At 35.6% G+C, this 7,424-nt stretch overlaps 1 long non-coding RNA gene across 1 annotated transcript in view; it reads right to left on the bottom strand.

Annotated features, from left to right (window-relative positions):
- Positions 1–1,560, bottom strand: part of LOC122450886 — a 33,567-nt gene extending 32,007 nt beyond the window's left edge. Inside the window, exon 1 of the long non-coding RNA XR_006272263.1 lies at positions 1,452–1,560. This is a non-coding gene — a long non-coding RNA (uncharacterized LOC122450886). The remainder of the gene's footprint in view (positions 1–1,451) is intronic.
- Positions 1,561–7,424: the final 5,864 nt, after the last annotated feature.

Below are 7,424 nucleotides of genomic sequence, written 5' to 3'. Positions count from 1 at the left end.
TTGGCCCATTTTTTGATTGGGTCATTTATTTTTTCTGGAATTGAGCTGCAGGAGTTGCTTGTATATTTTTGAGATTAATCCTTTGTCCATTTCTTCATTTGCTATTATTTTCTCCCAATATGAGGGCTGTCTTTTCACCTTACTTATAGTTTCCTTTGTAGTGCAAAAGCTTTTAAGTTTCATTAGGTTCCATTTGTTTAGTTTTGCTTTTATTTCCAATATTCTGGGAGGTGGGTCATAGAGGATCTTGCTGTGATTCATGTCGGAGAGTGTTTTGCCTGTGTTCTCCTCTGGGAGTTTTATAGTTTCTGGTCTTACATTTAGATCTTTAATCCATTTTGAGTTTATTTTTGTGTATGGTGTTTAGAACAGTGTTCTAGTTTCATTCCTTTTGCAAGTGGTTGACCGAGTTCCCAGCACCAACTTGTTAAAGAGGTTGTCTTTTTTTTTTTTTTTTTCCTTGCCTCCTTTGTCGAAAATAAGGTGTCCATAGGTTCATGGATTCATCTCTGGGCTTTCTATTCTGTTCCATTGATCTATATTTCTGTCTTTGTGCCAATACCATACTGTCTTGATGACTGTGGCTTTGTAGTAGAGCCTGAATTCAGGCAGATTGATTCCTCCAGTTCCATTCATCTTTCTCAAGATTGCTTTGGCTATTCGAGGTTTTTTGTATTTCCATACAAATTGTGAAATTATTTGTTCTAGTTCTGTGAAAAATACCGTTGGTAGCTTGATAGGGATTGCATTGAATCTATAGATTGCTTTGGGTAGTAGAATCATTTTCACAATATTGATTCTTCCAATCCATGAACAGGGTATATTTCTCCATCTGTTTGGGTCCTCTTTGATTTCTGTCAGCAGTGAACAACACAGATGATATTTTAAACCTATTTCAAGACTTCATTGCCACCACCCTCAAATGACAAGACTCAATGATCACATACTTTTGTCATTCATACTAAAATCAAAAATACATTGGTGCTCCCCAAGAGCAATATAACTTTAGAATAATTTATCATTTTAGATAAAACCCTTTGTATTTATAAGGAAAAAAATTATCTTATTAAAGAAAAGCAAAGTTTACTTATCTCTGTAACATCTAGTTAAAGAAATGCAAGTTACTAGTAAATGTTTAAGAAATAACATACAAGCAACCAGAAACCAAAAGCTTAAATATTGAAATCTTAAGTTTGAAAGGGATTCTGATGAATGATACTCCAGAAGAAAGTTCTGTAGAAGCATCTAAGAAAATACATGAACAATTTACAGAATATCAATAAACTGAATAGAAAATAGTTCACTAAAAAAAAAAACTGTTCATTGTCAATTTTATAATTGAAAGGAAAAGATATCGCAGTGTAAAGAAGCAGTATGATTCATACAGAAAGTGCATATTAGACAAAATCCTTCAAAAATAGATTCAAATGTAATGAATAGTTATAACTTACACTGAATTGCAGTGGGCTCCAAAGGCAGACCAAACTTGACATTGCGGGTTGGCAATTTGCTTGCTATAGTATTTGGGGCATATTTTAATTTCTTTTTAAGAGATTCCTTATCTGTTAAAAAAAAAAAAAAGAGAGAGAGAAAATAGAACATTCTCATAGTATTTTTGTGAAGATTAGATCAGATGATATATATCATACTTGGCACAGTACCCAGCATATATTAGCCCTTTGCTAAATGCCTCGGGACCAAATGAATAAATTCATTTATTAATGAATAAAGATTAGTCTTATTATCTCAGCTGGTAAAGAATCTGCTTTCAGTATGGGAGACCTGGGGTCGATCCCTGGGTTGGGAAGATCCTCTGGAGGAGGGCATGGCAGCCCACTCCAGTATTCTTGCCTGGAGAATCCCATGCACAGGGGAGCCTGGTGGGCTACAGTCTATGGGGTTGCAGAGTCGGACACAACCGAGCAACAAAGCATAGCATAGCACACAACAGTCCTATTATATTGCAGAATTTGAATACAATACTAAAATTTCAAAATATATTGCTATTCAAGTTGTTTGTATGTAAATGTGATTAATAAAACTTTATTTTATTTTCAAAGGAAAGTTCTGGAATAACTCTACTAACAAGAATTCAAATTGCTGCATACTCATGATTACACATTCACTCAACAAACTCATACTGAATACCAAGTTATATCAGACACAGGATTTTTAACCCTCCATTGAGTAAAATTTTTTAAATGACATTCATTAGCAGAACCATTTTATTAAATTGTTAAATTTATTTTATTAAATTTTTATTTAAAAATTTATTAAATTATTAAAAAATAATTGAGAACTATAAAGCAAGTATTAGACTCAATGACAAGACAATATTTTGCCAAGCACAATTACCCTAAGAAGCTAAATCTGCTGACAGCTATCTCTTCCAGGTTCCTGTTTTTGCCCTGGCTCAGGAGTCACTGGAAGTTCAGTACAAGAAGAATCAAGACTCAGTTTTGACTTTCAAAAATCAGTAAATGACCATAAGCCAGTCTCTAAAGTCAAATTTAGTGTCCTCATGTATAGAATGCAGAAAATAATACCTCCCTTTCTCTCTTCTCAGATTTGAGGGTGAGAATCCAAAAGATAAACTATAAATCTTACAACCTCTAAAGAATTATGCCAGTATGTGTTGTTGCTCTTATTCTTTTCAACAGGAAATATAAGCAGCACTCAATATTTTTATTCCCCTGGCTATACTGAATTTTCAAATTACTGAAGAGCATTAAGGCTTTCTCTCTTCTCCATGCTTTGCATTGCTGTCCCTCTTCCCATCTGGTTTCTAAACCTACTCTTGCTTCAGCTAAGCTCAGACGGGTCTTCTATGAAGTCTTCATTTTCTCCAACCTACGCATTGTGATTCAAGTTCCATTTCTGTGTAACTCCTAAAATTCTTTATAGTCTGTCTACAACAGCACTTCCACTATTTGGCAATTGTCTTTTTATTTGATACTTCAGTGATTACACTGGAAGTTTTGGGAAGACAGAAACTATATCTTTTTGTCTACGTTAATATCTGACAAGTACTTCTGTAAACCTTGATTGGATTAGTAAATAAATTAATATTTTGTACAGGACCAAATTTTTTAGGGATTACTATATATAACACATTCTGCAAAGCACTATATAAAAATCATCTCATTTTGTCCTCAAAGAGACCATTCTAAGATCGATATGATTACTATTCCAATATTACAGATATGAAAAACATGAGAGACTAGATAACAGCCAAAATCACAGATGGTAAATTGTGGATCTGAGGTTTCAAGTTCTCTCAGTCATATTAATTGCTTTGGTCCAGCAGACTTAGTTTTATAGGTTCAAAAACTGTATCTTATCAATTTTCCAAGAGAGATCAGGTCCTAGTTTATTTATACAAGGTAATTAATCATATAAGAGACCAAAGCATATGACAGAGTATTAAATTACTAATTTCTAATAAAGTGTACTAATGATAAGTAGGGCAAAATAATATTTTCTGTGTTTCATGATCTCACCTTTAAAAGACAATATATATTTGTTCATGTTTTTCAACAAATATTGGCCACTGTTACACAGTAGATTTTGGAAATGAAGCAATTAACTAGATGAGGGGATAAAAGCCCTTTTCTGGAGTTTGAAAGGTAAAAGTGTTAGTCACTCTGTCATGTCCCACTCTTTGCAACCCCATGGACTATAGTTTGCTAGGCTCCTCTGTCCACGGAATTCTCCAGGCAAGAACACTGGAGTGGGTAGCCATTCTCTTCTCCAGGGGATCTTATCAACCCAGGGATGGAACCCAGGTCTCCTGAGTGGCAGGCAGATTCTTTATTGTTGAAGCCACCAGGAAATCCCTTTATGGGATGAATCTCTGTGCTACAGAGAACCCAGGCTGCCTTGAGCACCAGACTCCTTTCCTTGGGACCTCTTGTTCCCTGAGTAATGCTGCAGATACACTGATAGAGACCTACTTTCCAGTCCTCTTTTATATTTATCCATTACCTCACACCCCATATACGTAATGCAATTAAGTCTGCTACATTTCCTCCATAAGGATTGCTGGCTGAAATTTACAGACAGCACACTTGTACACTTTTCTCAGAGAGAAAAATCTATTTCATGGTTTGCTAGTCTTTTGTATTTTTTTTTTTAAATTTTAGATTGTTCTCAACTTTGTATTTTAGGAGTATAGGGGCACCTATATTTTGGCTTTTGAAAAAACCGAAACCAGAAATAAGTGGTTACTAAATCATGTTTTTTCTGGCAATCAACAGCACTTGGTCAGCACATAGTGTCTGCAAGGACATAGAAATGTGTTGGGTTTTTTTCTGCATACTTTAGTTGAGTATATTTCAAAATATATGAATATGGAATAACTATTTATATGTCATTATCTATATTTAAATAATATATCACCAGGTATAAGTGATACATTCTATGCTACATTCAATGCTACATTCTACAAAAAAAAAAACACCATCTTGTTGTTCAACCTTCCCCAAAACTATACCTCCCCTCCTACGTAGTAGCAGTCCTTTTTATCCGAATTGAAAAGTTTGTCCTAAATTTCAGTAGCATTTAAAATTAGCTGCAAACAAAAATTAGTTAAATATTTATTCTTTGAAAATTCTTTAAATATGTGCTTATATTTCTTTTCTTTTGTGGTTGCTCTCTCTGTCTCTTTTCTCTTCTTTTTTTTTCCCCCTTAACATATTAGTCCCATCCAATTTCCTTCTCAGTACTCCACTAACACTTCCTCTCAATTCTAACTTAATCTCCTATCTTCTTTCCCATTAACCTTTAATATACACACTTGCTATCTGCTCTTTACTTCCTATCTGGCCCATTCATCTCTCATTTCTTTCCTAATATAATAGATGTGAGAAAGGAAACTCAATACTCTATAAAACAAATACAGAAATTAAGGTCTCAAAGATTAGAAAATGGGATAATTCAATTGCACTACTTGAATACAAACATATTTACATATCATCTTTTTCTCAGATATTTTTTATCTTGTTTTTTTCAAACCAATATTTTAAGGGGGAAAAAAAGGCAGACTAATTTTTAATCTCTCTTTGTCCCATCAACTGCAATTTCTGTAAACTGCGTTTGAAATAACCTGTTAAAAGGATTAAGTGTATCTGATGTTTATCTTTGTATCTCTGCTACCTGGCAAAGTGACTTCAACAGAGTAGGCCCTCAATGAGTATTTGATGAGCAGAACTGAAATAAGGCTTAATACTTGATAGGAGAATAAATTGGTAAATTAAAGGAGAGATTGCTGTTCACCAATGGCTGGAGTGAGGACTGCGGAGTTGAATGAGGCAGGTAGTCAGTGTTCAGAACTGTATTCCACTTTTCAATCACTCAGTCTTCTCTCTGAGGGGCTTTAGTCTCTGAGGCCACTTATTCAAAGGTTCCAGCAGCTCACTGAGGGTTAGGGTTAGGGTTTTGCTAAGAGGTTCAAAGACTCAAACTGCCAGGGCTGTAATAAGTTTTTGACCCATAAATAAATGATGAACCCATCAAACACTGAGCTAAAAGAAAACCCCAAATATAAAACTTCTTTAATGATCTTGCTTTTCTTTCATTCCTGTCTGCCCATAACACTCAGGTTTTAAGACACATTGAATTAAATCTTCACGTACTCTCAAAACAACTTGGACTCCTGGCATGTCAGAAGTGCAAGTAACGCTACATACCACGCTGCTGCTGCTGCTGCTGCTAAGTCGCTTCAGTCTTCAGTGTCCGACTCTGTGCGACCCCACAGACTGCAACCCACCAGGCTCCGCTGGGATTCTCCAGGCAAGAACACTGGAGTGGGTTGCCATTTCCTTCTCCAATGCATGAAAGTGAAAAGTGAAAGTGAAGTCGCTCAGTCGTGTCCGACTCTTAGCGACCCCATGGACTGCAGCCCACCAGGCTCCTCCGTCCATGGGATTTTCCAGGCAAGAGTAGTGGAGTGGGATGCCATTGCCTTCTCCGACATACCATGCAGAGCAGTGGTATTCAAAACGAACTCCTTCAGAGGCTTTTGTTGCAGGGTTCAAGTTTTCCATCTCACGTCCCCACACTTTACCCAAAGATCTGTTGTTTAGTCGTTCAGTTGTGTCCAAGTCTTTTGCAACCCTGTGGACTGTACCCCACCAGGCTCCACTGTCCATGAGATTTTCCAGGCAAGAATACTGGAGTGAGTTGCCATTTCCTCCTCCAGCAGATCTTTCCAACCCAGAGATCAAACCTGCATCTCCTGCGTGGAAGGCAGATTATTTATCACTGAGCCACCTGGGAAGCCCAGAGTTCTGGTTTACCTTATACATTTGACTTCAGTATATATTTTTGTCTAAAGAGAAGCATCTGTTGCCATCTATATTTTGACATCAACCAACCCAAACCAATTCTATCATGTAAGAATAAATATAAAATCAGAGCTGGAAAACTTAGAAACGAATACATTCAAAAATGAGCTGGTGGAAGAACCAGAATTTAAGCCACTATACTTAGCATTGAGGTCTTATTTTCCAGGAATATTTTTCCTCTGGACTACTATATTTGAGAGAGTAGAATGATGAAAAATTATTTTATGATATATATATAGTGAACAATTGCTCTACTATTTATTTCACTGTGTTCAGAGTGAATCTCATTCTGGAACTTAATTCAGTCAGGTCTGAAATTGATATACAGTGAAAAAAATAAAGGTTTGTAAAACAATAACATGTTTTACCTAGTTAATAAGTGAATTAAGTCCGTACCAGAGAATGGAAAGCATGGTACAGTGGAGGCCCTCTGCAGGAGTTGATATTACTTTAAAGGTACCAAACAAAGATTGATATAGGTAAATAACCAAGAATCTGATAAGAGCCATGTATAAGCACAGGTTGAAACAATCAGCTTGTCACTCAGTTCACTGTGGTCATCTGAATTACATTGGAGCATTCAATTGGAAAATACTAAAAGCAAAGAGACAGTCTTCACATTTGTCACCAGTTGAGTGTTACAGGATTTGTGGGGATTTCTAGAAGTCTCACACATTCAAGATCTGTTCTGATCCCTAAGTTATTTCACCTGACTTTCACCTTTTTTACTAGTCCCTCGATCACCAATCTTCTTCATTCCTTTTGAATTCTCCATCTGATAAAATTATTTTATCCTCAAAGTTTGGCAATTTGTTTACTTGCCAACATAGTCCCATATTTAGTAAAATTTGATAATAAACATGACAGTTGTGTCAATCATTTGTATGTATATATGTCTTATTCCTATTTTTCCTTATTTTTATTTGTGTATTTATTTACTATTTCATTACTCTCAGGATCATAACCTTTACACATTAATTATATATTTTTAAAAGCTGTAAGTTGTAAAAATTTGTAAAAATTGCCATATTCCGTAAAGCTCAGGGGATAAAGCACATAGGCTGGAGCACCCAATTTAGC

The sequence above is a fragment of the Cervus canadensis genome, chromosome 12, assembly GCF_019320065.1.
Source record: "Cervus canadensis isolate Bull #8, Minnesota chromosome 12, ASM1932006v1, whole genome shotgun sequence".
Lineage (NCBI taxonomy): Eukaryota > Metazoa > Chordata > Mammalia > Artiodactyla > Cervidae > Cervus > Cervus canadensis.
This window is presented reverse-complemented; position numbering and strand designations above follow the sequence as displayed.